The sequence below is a fragment of the Elephantulus edwardii genome, unplaced genomic scaffold (assembly GCF_000299155.1).
Source record: "Elephantulus edwardii isolate Elephantulus edwardi_28Jun2011 unplaced genomic scaffold, EleEdw1.0 scaffold00146, whole genome shotgun sequence".
NCBI classification, from domain to species: Eukaryota; Metazoa; Chordata; class Mammalia; order Macroscelidea; family Macroscelididae; genus Elephantulus; species Elephantulus edwardii.
The window spans coordinates 7,346,626-7,360,320 of record NW_006399896.1 but is presented as its reverse complement, the minus strand read 5'-3'; the positions used below and the strand labels follow the sequence as shown (position 1 = coordinate 7,360,320).

The 13,695-nt window shown below is 38.8% G+C and overlaps 1 protein-coding gene and 1 pseudogene across 3 annotated transcripts in view; both read right to left on the bottom strand.

Moving 5' to 3' along the window:
* Positions 1-13,695, bottom strand: part of ZEB1 (zinc finger E-box binding homeobox 1) — a 225,484-nt gene that overhangs the window by 70,640 nt on the left and 141,149 nt on the right. The window lies entirely within an intron of this gene.
* Positions 11,298-11,778, bottom strand: LOC102868161 (annotated as a pseudogene).

Genomic DNA, 13,695 nt, shown 5'->3' with positions numbered 1-13,695 from the left:
AGGTGAATTGATTCAGTGACTTGTGTAATTGGGATGGGAGTGTCAGAGACAGTGCGATTGGCACAGGACAGAGCAGAGTTTAGGGCTGTTGTACACAGGGTCGCTATGAGTCGCAAGTGACTCGACGGCACATAACAACAACAACATATATCTTTATAAGACTTGCAAAAGTCTGCAGAAGAATGATGAATTAGTCTGTGTTCATAAAGATTTACTGTCTAGGATAGATACCCTATGGATGGTTCTACTTTTTGAGTAGCTAGAAGTTAAAATAAACTTGTTACCACCAGTGGCTTCGGTTTGCCTTTTGTAGTCATGAGTGTTCATTTACCCATTCATCTGTTGATGAGCACATAAGCTGTTTTCATCTTTTGTCTCTGTCAATAATGTTGCAATGAAAATAGTCATACATGTCTGTCTGGATCATGGGTCATATTTTCTCTTGGGTATATCTTAGGTGTGGTTTCTGGAGGATGTTTTCCATAATGGAAATGCCATTTTAAATTCTAACTGGCAATATATGAGCGTTCCAAACTCCCCACAAACTTACCAGCATTTGTTTTCTATATATGGTTTTTTTCTTTTAACTCTTTAATATCAATGCCATCATTGCTGTTGTGAGATGGCATCCCTTTGTAGTCCTGAGTTACATCTTTCTAATAGCTAATGAGGGAGCTCCTGTCATGCAGTCTGTAGATAGAGCTGTACTGTATGCTTTCCTGATGACTTGAATCCACACAGCCTCTCTGTAGTAGAAACATGGGCAGTCTCCTGCTGTGTGATTCACAGCCTTGGAAACTCACTCGAGGCTTAGCTCAGAGGGACTGAGAGAAAGACACAGAGACAGACATAAAAAAAGTTAGAGACAAAGGTAGAGACAGAGACATACAGGCAAAGGGAAAGAGAAGCGGACAGAGAGAAGGAAAAAAAGAAGTCTTATGAATGCAATAAATTGAATGTTAATGTCACGTGCCATAAAGTCCAGTATGACTCATAGCGACCCTATTAACAATAGATCTAGACCCTGCCAAAGTCTGTGCCATCCTCAACAGTCTCTGACACCTTTAAGCCCACTGCCGTAGTCACTGTATCAATCCATTTGGCGGAGAGTTTTCCTCTCCTTTGCCGTCCCTCCACCATCCCAAGCATGTTGTTCCTCTCCAGTGAATAGCCTCTCCTAGCAACATGCTCAGAGTATGTGAGATGAAGCTTCATCATCTTTACCTCCAAGAAGTACTCTGACTACACATTCTCCAAGACACAGCTGTTTGTCCTTTTGGCAGTCCATAAGATGTTCCATACTTTTCTCTAACACCACAGTTGAAAGGCATCAATTCCTCTTCTGCCATCCTTAATCCATGCCTAGTTCTCAAATGCACAGAAAGTAACTGAAAAGGCCATGGCCTGCATAAAGAGTGCATGAGTCATCAGAGTGACATAATTTCTCCTTGATTATTTGGTGAGATCCCTGACTATAAACTTTCCCAGTGCAGTATGTATCCTGATCTCCTGGCTGATAGTACCAAGTGTATTGATCGTAGATCCAAGTAAGATTAAGCTGTTGATAGTTTTAATCCTTTCTCCATCTATTGTGATGTTGACTGTTGGTCCAATGCTAAGAATTTTTGTTCTCTTGATGTTAAGATGCAATCCATATTGAAGAGTGCAGTCTGTGGTCTTCTGCAGCAAGTGCTTCAAGTCTTCCTAACTTTCAACAAGGAAGGTTGTATCATTGCAATAACAAAGATCACTGAAGAATATTCCTCCTATCCTGATGTCACATTCTTCTTCACAGAGTCCAGCTTCTCAAATAATCTTCTCAGTATATAGATAGGAAAAAGGATACAACCCTGATGTAAATCTCTCTTAATTTTAAACCATTCACTGTTCCCTTGTTATGTTCACACAACAGTGTCTAGGTCTAGGCTTCACATGAGCACAATAATGTGTCCTGGAATTCCCATTCTTCTCAATGTTAGCCATGAATATCCACATAATCAAATGCCTCTGCATTGTCAATAAAGTACAAACAGACATTCTTCTGGTACTATCTGCATTCCTTCAGGATCTATCTTACATCAGCAATGATTCCCTGGTGCCACTGACTCTCCTAAACCCAGTGCGAACTTCTGGCAGTCCTCTATGTACTGCTCTACTCATTTTTTAATGACTGTCAGTAATATTCTGCTTACATGTGATAGTTATGGTATTGTTAGATAAATTCCACATTATGTTCAATCACCTTTCTTGGTATGAGAACAAACATGGATGTCTTCCAGTCAGGTGGCCAGGCAGCTGTTATCCCAATTTTCTGATGCAGACCAGTGAGCATGTCCAGGGCTGCATCTTTCATTTGCAACATTTCACTTGGTATCTCATCGATTCCTGGGGCCTTACTTTTTGCCAATATTTTCAGTGAAACCTGAATTTCCTCCTTCATTACCACTGGCTTTTGATCATAAGGTATCTCCTTAAGAGTTACAGTGTCATCCAATTCTTTTTGACATGGTGACTCTATACACTCCCTTCATCATCTTCTTTTACTTTTATTGCGTGCCGTCGAATCAGATCATCCTTCTCCAGTAGAGCATCTGGTGGATTCGAATCGTCCACCTTTGGGATTGCAGTGCAGCTTATTACCACTAGGCTACCAGAGTTCCATCTTCTTTTGATGTTTTCTGGATCATTCAAGATTTTGCCTATAGCATCCCTAAGTATTGCAACTTGAGTCTTGAATTTGTTTTTCAGTTCTTTGAATGTGAGGAATGCTGTGTGAGCTCTTCTCTTTTTATAGTCTAATTCCAGATCTTTGCATATTCTGTTATAATAGATTGCCATGTCTCCCAGAGATGTATTTTGAAATCTTCTATTTAATTTTTTATTTTAGTATCTTTTCCTTTTATTTTGGTTTCTACACACTCTAGCACAGTTGACAGGGTCTCTTTTTGAGTTTTTTTTTCCCTTTTCCCTCTCTTATTTTAGTGGCCTTTTGCTCTCTTCATGGATGATATCCTCAGTCTCCTCCCAAAATCCATCTGATCTTAGATTACTGGTGTTCAATGCTTCAAACCTTCTATTAAGATGATGTTTAAATTCATGTGGGATAGATTTAAGATAATATTTTGGTTTTCCTGGACTTGTGTTAATTATCTTCAGCTTCAATTTGAACTTATACACGAGTAACAGATGGTTTGTTCCACACAACCTTGACACACACCTTTCCTACTTTTATACCATTCAGCACTCTCTTGATCTGTTCTCACAAAAGCCTCTTGGTTTATGTATAAGATTTGAAAAAGCACAATTAAGTGTTCTGGGACATTCATTCTTTTCAATGTTATCCATAATTTGTTATGGCACACATATCCAAAATACCTTTGAATAGTCAATAAAGCACATATATTATTCTGGTATTCTTTGCTTTCATCCAAGGTCCATTTGATATTAGCAATGATATCCCTGGTGCAACAGCCTCTTCTAAATCCAGCTTGAACTTCTTGCTTTTCTGTCTATCTACTGGTTGAGTCATTTTGAATGATCTTCAGCAGTACTGTGTTTGCAAATTATTCAAGAAGCTGGACAATATGAAGAATAATGTGGCATCAGGATTGGAGGAAGAGTCATAAATAACCTTCATTATATAGGTGGCACAATTTTGCTTGCTGAAAGTGGGGAGGACTTGAAGTATTTGCTGCAGAGGATCAAGGTCTATAGCCTTCAATATGGACTGCATCTCAATGTCAAGAAAACAAAAGCTCTCACCACTGACACCAATAAGCAAAACATCATGACAGATGGAGAAACGACTGAAACTCTCAAAAACTTCATCTTACTTGGACATACAATCAAAACACCAAGTATCAGCAGTCAGGACATTAGGAAATGTATTGCTTTGGGAAAGTCTGCAGTCATGTCACGAACCTTTCCAAATTACTAAGGAGAAATTATATTAGTTTGAGGACTAAGGTACACTTTATTCAGGCCATGACCTTTTCAATAACTTGCTATGCTGCTGAGAGCTAGGCAGTGAATGAGTATGACAGAAGACAAACTGATGCCTTTAAACTGTGGTGTTAGGGAAGAGTGCTGAATATATCTTATGAACTGCCAAAAGAACAAAGAGGTATGATGTCTTGAAGGTGCTGCCAGAGTGATCCTTGGAGGCAAAGATGAAAAAGCTTCACCTCACAAACTCTGAGTAAGTTTCTAGGAGAGGTTATTTATTGGACAGGAATGTCATGCTTGGGAAGGTGGAGGGATGGAGAAAAAGACCCCAAGCCAGGTAGACTGACACAGTAACTGCAGCAATGGGTTCAAGTGTGTCAGAGATTTTGATGATGCCACAGGATAGGACGGGGTCCAGCTCTGTTGTTTGTTATGAGTCATATTGAACCTAGTAACACCAAACTATAACAACAACTGAACAATGACTGCAAGCATCTCTTAAAAGTATTTGTTGGCTCCCTAAATGCCTTCTTTGTTGAAGTATCTGTTCATGTCCTTCACCTATTTTTAACAGGACTGTTTGTCTTTTTGCTGTTGAGGTATTAAGAGTTTTCTATGTATTTTAAGAGTTAACCCTTATTAGATACACAGTTGCTACTCCCCCCAGTTTGTAGATTCTCTTTTGGATAAGTTTTTAAGGAACAGTAAGTATTTCTAGAATTCCCAGACATCTATGTTAACTTCTGTCGTATAGTTGTGGGTTTTCATTACTCTTTTTTTTTCTAGGCATTTTTATATTTTTATTACTTATCTCTTCTACTGCCTAGAGGTTTTCAAGCAAAATGCTATTCAGTTTCCACTTATTTTAATTTTTCCTCCTTATTCTTTCTGTTAGTATAAAAGGTCACTCTATTGAGTCAGAACTGACTCACAGCTGAGCCTCCAGCAGGTTTTTGGAGGCAGTAAATGGCATAGGAGGAGACTGCCTATCTTTCACAGGGCAGGTGGTGGGTTTGATTGCTAGAGAAGTGTGGCCTCTGGGTTAGCAGTTCAATTCTCTACTGACTACAACACTTCTAGTTTTATAGCACAATGACTGAAGAAGATGCTTTGGAGTATTCTGATGCTTAGGACTACAAGATGGTCACCTTTATTTGCTTCACTCAGGGTGGAGTGAGTTTGTTTGTTTTTTGTTATCTTTACTGCAGAAGGATGGTGCAATGTGTCTAACTCATCTGGATTCGTTCTTTCAATGCATTTTTATTGGTATTATTTGATAACATTTAATTCCACATATAATAGTGCCCACTGTAAGGCTAGATGTGAGCATCAATAATTTACTACATGTTAAGTGCTTAAATTGATTTCTGGTTCAAAGTATGGATCCTTTAAGTATTTGCTTTTGTTGTTATCTTCTAAATTTGCCTAACTCCTAAGAAGTAAAATTTATTTCCCTTTTTACCTTTTAGAAAAATTTTCCCTTTTAGAAAACAGCATAGAAAGAACAGATGAGTAACTTGTCAAAGGTTATTCAAGCTATCAGGTAATGGAGGCACAAACCAGTCTCTTCATTCTTCAACTGATATACTTTACCTATTATGGATAATGTCCTCGGCTAAAAATTGCTACAATAATGATTAGTACTCAAAAGGCTAGTGTACAGTCTATTCTGGGAACTTAGAAGGCCATACTTAACAATTTCCACCAAAGAAATCTTCAAGTAACTATAAAATTTTAACCACTGGCATTTCATAATACCACAAACCATGTACTATTGGGTAGTTTATTACTATAGTCACTTCAACAAATCTTTAGAAGACTGTTCACATAATTTCAAGAACTAATTACATTTCAAATGCATTAATTTAAACTTCATGTAAACATGTTTTTCTTAAATAATGCCAATAATAATTTTAAAAATAGATAAATGTAGTACACAAGAGAGTAAAACAAAGTTCAACCAATTACACTGTGCTTTCATGCAACCTCAAGCTCAGTCAGTATGATAAGTGCATGGAAATCTAAATGCTTTATAATCACAAAAGCCACCACAGCTCATTTACTGTAAATCTCAATAGCAGGTCAGGGTTTGCAGTCACAGGAGGAGGAGTGGTAGGGACAAAAGAGGGGACAGATTAACTGATAGTTCTTCAATTTCTATCTGTTTGGTAATTGTAGTAGGTGTTGAGTAGAGGTTATTGCTTTAAGATTTTCAGGGGTACAAAAGGCTATTCTTGCAGAAGAGGTTCTGCTCACATTACAGTATTAGTAAGTGCGTGATCACATTCGACCAATTTCCACCAAGCTCCAAACATCTATTCCTCTGCACAGTAGTAAATATAGATAAAATATGGCAGGAAAAGACCTACTATGAATTCCTGAAACAAACATACAATTTCTAACAAATTGTTTCATATCTATCAGACAAGTCCAATGAGATGATTTAAGAAACACCTAAAAAACACTGACTCTTCAGAGCAATGGGTTCTACTGTTTCCTCAAGTAGCAGAATCACAGATTAGTGCTATGCTAACAATATAAAAAATCTAGGCATGATCAAGAGATAGATACTTAAGAAGAATTTTACATTATTTTTTCCACATCAATAGGGACAAACTCCCCACCATAGCTAAAAAGAACTTAATTCTATTTTTACCCTAAGAGTATTCCCAGCATATAGTGTCTTGAATATACCCAACATCATCAAAATCCCAACTCATTGTCATGACATCAGTTCTGACTCACAGAAACCCTACAGAGAAGATCAGACTGTCAGATCAGGTTTTAAAGGTTTTACATTTTTACAGAAGAGCTTGCATGTATTCCTCCCCCATGGACTGTGGTTAGTAGCCAGGCACGTTAGCTCTGTAGACTGGACTATGTCTTCACATTTCACACACATTAAAACTCGACACAACCCACCACCCCAGAGTCAATTCTGGATCATGATTATGCCCCAATCAGGTATCTGAGGCCATAAATCTTTACAAGAGGAGAATGGTGTATCTGCCTCTTGCAGAGCACCTAGTAGGCATGAATTTGCTGACCATCTGGATATAAGTTTTCAAACTGAATAAACAAACCAATATACTTAAGAAATGCTAATAATTCAGAAAACTGAGGATAAAACTGCAGTGGTAAGTAACTCATTGCCATGGAGTCAGAACCGACTCGTAGCTGACCGTTTTGAGAGTTTTCAGAGGTTGTAAATTACATAGGAGGAGACTGCCCAATTCCCCCCCCCTCCCAACAAGTCACTGGTGGACTCGAACCACCAAAAAGATTGAGGTTTGGATTAGCAGTGCTACACCCCGAGGGCTATGCCGCCAGAGCTCTCTAGTGGTTAAGTAAAATCCTTATAAATAAACATAAGCACTGGAAACCCAAGCCCAAACCCACTGACTTCAAGTCAATTCTGATTCATGAAGATCCTCAGGGTTCCAAGGCTGTAAAACTTTACAAAAGGAAAACTACCTTCTTTCTACCAAAGCGGCTGGGGGATTCGAGTCATCAACCTTTTGGTTCATAGCCCATTATGTGACACACTATGCCACTATGGAAAGGAGAAGTTATTTTACGTTTCACAGGAAACCCAACGGGGTAGCTCTATGCTGTCATATAAAGGTGTTAGGAATTGAAAGTGACTTGTTAACATACAACCTGAAGAAAGGAAATGAATGTATATGCAATTATTTTGGGTTAGTACAGTGGCTCTAAAGGTTAATCTGGATTCTGATCTGATAGCTCTCTTTCAATTTATTGCCAGTGAGTCAGAACAGACTGAGAGCACTTACTGATCCTCCAGTGGGTTTTCAGAGGCTGTCAATTGAGTAGAAGAGACTGTCCATCCCTCTCTAACAGTCACTGGTGAGTTTTGAATGGCAGGGAAGTGAAGCAGTCAGGTTAGCATGGCAACTCCCACACTGCCAGAGCTCATAACATTAATTTATCTTATATTGTATAATATTAAAATGTGTATGCAATATCTCAAGTTCCAAGTTGATGGATTCAGTCCTCCAGAGAGGCAGAAGCACAACTCCCTACCAAAAATGCCACCAGGGCTCCCTCAGAGAAAATCTCTTAATCTGTGGGACCTATTAAATGGAATAACCATAGATTCTTTTCATATTTTCAAAGTATATTATTCCACAATGATATTCAATGGCTCTGAACTTTACCCCTGTGAAAGGGTTGGTGGTTTCTAATGCCTTTAGATATAAGCTATTAATAGAATGAAAACTGATAGGCAAAGGAAGGGGAGAAGGTTCCTATCACAGAGTCTTCATTCTTACTTTATCATCTCTTTATTCTATAAAATGACTATTTTAAAGTAAATTACTAAGTATTTTAAAGTATTAATGGTATTTGCTTTGATATCCTTGGTTTTTTTGTTGCCTCTCTTCCATTCCTCACTGACCTCTATCTTTATACCTTGACAACTCCCATCCTTCCAAATTACCTTCCCATTTCCCTGTTTTATCAAAACTCCCATTCACTCAGTGAACTAATTCCAGGCAATGTTAGATAACTCACAAACAGGAAGATGAAACAGAGTGCTCAGATGATTAAACACAGTCCCAGGAACATGGGATTCCTTTGAATGTCTGAGGTAAGTATTCACAATAAAAAAAAAAAACCCTCATTAAATTATCAGTAACTTTATTTCCTTCATAGGTAAACTCTGCATTTATAAAATGAAGCCTTTTCACTTATATGAAGTACTAATTAAAAACATAGATGGTACAACAAAGCCTAAACAGCCTGAAGATTAAATAATTACACGACACAAATCCACACAAATACATTTGGAAACCTGACACATGAATAACTAAATAAATGAAGAATTCCAGGAAAATACAAATTATAATTGTTGTTGTATACCATCAAGTTGGAACCGACCCATAGCTGACTTTCCAGCAGGTTTCAGAGACAGTAAATCGCACATGAGGAGACTATCTATCCTTCTTCTGCAGAGCAGCTGCTAGATTTGAACAGTGTGCCTTTGGGATTGCAGCACAGTTTCTTACCACTAGGCCACAGAGCTCAAATTGTAACTACATTTATTATTTTACAGAATTTATAAGATTATATAAGGAAAATAAAAGCTAGACAGACTAAAAGATTAAATGTTGTTATGTGCCATCAAGTTGCATGCAACTCATAGCGTCCCTATGTACAAGAGCCCTAAACCCTACTCTATCCTGTGCCAACCTCCCTGTCTCCAACACACCTATTCCCATCACCTCAATCACATAATCAATCCACCTCATAAAGGGTTTTTCTCTCTTGCACTGTCCTACACCCTCCCCAACATGATGTCCCTCTCCAAGTACTGATCCCTCCTTGCAACAGGCCCAAAGTATGGTAGATGAAGCTTCAGAATCCTTGCCTCCAAGGAGTAGCTCAATTTCACCCTTTCCAGGATGAACCTTTTTGTTCTCCTAGCAGTCCATGGTATATTTAACCCTCTTCTCCAGCACCACAGCTCAAAGGCATCAATTATTTTTCTATCATCCTTAGCCATCAAAAAAGAACCAGGTAATTTTTTTTTTCAGGTTAGCTGCTACAGATCATCAAATAAGTGAAAGCTGTGCTCTTTTTTAAAAGATGCAGCCCCACCAGTAGTGTTATGGGAGTTCCAGTGTCTTCACAACTTTGCCAGCATTTGTTGTTTATGGTCATACTAAACTTACTACTGCTGAGGTGACATGATATCTCACTCAGTATTGTTTTGATTTGCAAAAGACTAATTGCATTGGGAAAATCTTCTGTCAGGGATCTCTCTAGAGTACTGATAAGCAACAATGTCAGTCTAGTGACTAAGGTGCACCTAATCTAGGTCATGGTCTTTGTAATTGCTTTCTATGCATCAGAAAGCTGGACAATGACTAAGGATAACAGAATAATAAATGCCTTTGATTTGTGATGCTGGAGAAAAGTCTTGAACATACCATGGACTGTTGTTAAGTGCCATCAAGTCCCTAGTGACTCATAGCGACACTATGTACAACAGCCCTAAACTCTGCTCTGTCCTGTGCCAATCTCACTGTCTCTGACACTCCCATCTCGATTATCCCAGTCACTGAATCAATCCACCTCATAGAGGGCCTTCCCCTCCTGCGCCGTCCCTCCACCCTCCCAAGCATGATGTCCTTCTCCAAGGATCGGTCTCTCCTCACAACACGTCCAAAGTATGTTAGACGGAGCCTCAGAATCCTTGCCTCCAAGGAGCCACCCGGTTTAACCCTTTCCAGGACAAATCTGTTTGTTTTCCTAGCAGTCCATGGTATTCTCAATACTCTTCTCCAGCACCACAGCTCAAAGGCATCAATTCTCCTTCTATCCTCTTTGGTTATTGTCCAACTCTCTGATGCATAACAAGTGATTGCGAAGACCATGTCCTGTATCAAACGTACCTTAGTCTCCAGGGAGACACCATTGCTCTTCAGTAGTCTGAAGAGGTCATGGTCTTTGTAACTGCTTTCTATGCATCAGAAAGCTGGACAATGACTAAGGATAACAGAATAATAAATGCTTTTGACTTGTGATGCTGGAGAAGAGTCTTGAACATACCATGGAATACCAAGAAAATAAATATGTCTGTCTTGAAGAGAATGGGACCAAGTTTCTCCTTGGAGGCTAGGATTTTGAAGCTCTATCTCACATACTTTGGATATGTGTCCTTGGAGAAGGATATTATGCTCGGAAGTGTGAAGGGACAGTGCAGAAGAGGAAGATCCTGAATGAGATGGATTGATACAGTAACTGGCAATGGGGGTTGGTGTGCTGGAATTAGTGAGACTGTTTTGGGACCTGGCAGGGTTAGGAGCTGCTGGGCACAGGACTGTTATGGTTCACAGGCAACCTGATGGCACATAACAAAAACAACAATAACAACATTATTTTGATATTAATCTCTCAAATAGTTAATGATCTTGAACATTCCTTCAAGTGTGTTGGCCAACTGAATTATCGTTGGTGAAGGGTTGTTGGTTTTTCTTCATATTTGTTGGCTGGTTTTTTTGTGGGGTCCCCAGCCTTCTTGTTATTTATTTACAAACAGTGATTTCTACAATGGAAACAAAAATCATCAAGGTCAAACTGATTCTCAGCAGCACAGTCAGTGTGCCCCAACTTTATTTGTCCAAATACCTTTAATGCTGCAAACCATCATGGACTTAAAGTGGGGGTGGGTGGGAAATTCAATAAAGCCTCTCTTCTATTATTTTCATGTTCTTTTAAATATTATTATATTTCAGCCTGGTTTCTTTGTTAACAGTAATAAATTCAGCACTGAGGAGTATGAATTGTTTTATCATCATCAACGTGGTACTTAAGTAAATCAAATCTTCCTAAGTACATAGTGACTAGGGTTTTGTTTTTGCATCTGTCACTGGACGAATGAAGATACCATCTTCGGGATGCTCTGTCATCCATTTTATACATCAATGATGATACTATTGCCAGTGTTGTACTATCATTACTAAAGGCAAGGGATGTGATTCTGGTGGGATAGCAGTGGAACTGGCACAGGTGCTTTTTGTAAAATGGATCCTAAACATTTACAAATCCATCAGAACCACCTGTGGCAAATATATCATGGATACTGTGGAAGGAAATAGCATTGACTGGGTTAATCTTTTCAATATTATTCTCTTTTAGTCAGTGACACTTGAAGGCATACTGTTCCTTCTGAACCTCAGGGCTTGGGTCCAAGTACTCAACAGCCACTTGGCCTTCAGTGGAGTTTAAAACATCACCCTGCTTGTTGGGGAAGGCGCGGACGCAGCAGGTCTGGTACTTGAGGCTGGACTCCCAGGGCTGATGGGGCATCATGTGTTCCAACGAGATTGTCTTGATTAGTATTCAAGTCATGCACTTTCAGCTGGGAATCTAAACCCCCATTCCAGGCATGAGTTGGACTGTAGAAGGCGCAGTCCAGGATGGCATAGTAGAGGCTCACGGATGTGTCCCAGGAGGACACCAGTAGGAAATGGGAGGTGTTAGGCTGAACTTTACTAAGGAGATGCCGTCCTCAGGAGGCTGGTTCAGCTTGAACTTGTTCAAGCTGTTCATCTTGAGATTCGCTAAGAAGCAATGGCATCATCACTCCCACCACCTGGCCACACTCAGAGCCCTGGCAGGCAGGTTGTTACCTGTTTTGTAACTGTGTAGCTGCCTTTTCTTTCTTATTTTTTTTTTAATTGAAGTGTTGGCATTTTCTACAAATTTTAGAGATAAGTCCTTGTCGGATATGTTGCCAAACATTTTTCATGAACAGGTTCTCTTTTAACTCTACTAGAGAAAAAAAAAATTAATACAAGGGTTTAATTTTTAGGAGGTTTCAATTATTTAATTTTCTGTTGATTGTACATTTTCAGTTTTACATGACAGTCTAGTGATACTATAGATTTGGGCTCCTAAATTCACCTTTTATTTTATTTTTTAATGATTTTTGTATTTTCAGGTTTTATGCCTAGGCTCTTACCCATGTTAGACTAGCTTTATATATGAGGTATGGATCTTGTTTTGATTTTCTGCAAAAAGATACCCAGCTTTGTCAGTATCACTATTTAAAGGGACTGTCTTCCTTAATTTAATAGCTTTCATCTCTTTGTCAAATAGCAATTGTCCACAAATAGATGCATTTAGTTAGAAGTTCTCAATTCCTGTCCACTGGCTCCTATCTGTTGCTGCCTCTTTTGATTACTACTACTAGCTATGTAGTAGGTTTTGAGATCAGGAAATGTAAGGTATCCTATTTTGTTTTTCTTCCTCAGTAGTGATTTGCTTATCTGGGGTCTCCTTTCTTTCCAAATAAAGTTAACGATTACTTTTCCCATCTCTTTGAAGAATTATAAGGAGATGTGAATTGGTATTGCATTTTATCTGTACACTGATTTTGGTAGTATTGACAGTTCCACAATATTAAGTTTTTCATTCCATGAGGATTACTAACTTTCCATTTATGCAAATATCTCTTGGTTTCATGTGAAGTGTTTCCTATTTCTGTTCGTATAGATATTTTATGTCTCTGACTAGATTTATTGTCAAGTATTTAATCCTCTGGGTAGCTGTTGTAAATGGACTTGCTTTTCTTATTTCCTTTTCAGAGTTATTTCTGTTACTGTAGAAGAATCCATCTGAATTTTGTATGGTGATTTTGAACCTTGTCATTTTGCTAAATTTTTGAGCGAGAGTCAGTCATTATTGTTTGATACTTCCTTAAAAAGTTGAAATAGAAACACCATTTAATCTAGAAATCTTACTTTTAGGTATATATCCTGAAGTAGTAAGAGCTGTCACATGAAAAGATACATGCTCATGTTCACTGCAGAATTACTTATAACAAAGAGATGGAAACAACCTAAGTGTCCATCCACAGACAAATAGACAAACTATGGTATATTCACACAGTGAAGGCCTATGTAATATTAAAAACATACCCATGAAGGAACTCATGAGACCTTGCATCACATGGATGAATCTAGAGGACACTGTTGTTGTTGTTGTTATGTGCCATAGAGTCATTTGCAACTCATAGCGACCCTATGTACAAGAGCCCTAAACGCCGTTCTATTCCTGTGCCAACCTCGCCGTCTCAAACACATTCATTCCCACCACTCCACTCACAGAAGCGATTCATCTCATCGAGGGTCTTCCTCTCCTGAGCCATCCCTCCACTCTCCCAAACATGATGTTCCTCTCCAAGGACGAGTCCCCTTGCAACATCCCAAAGTATGTCAGATG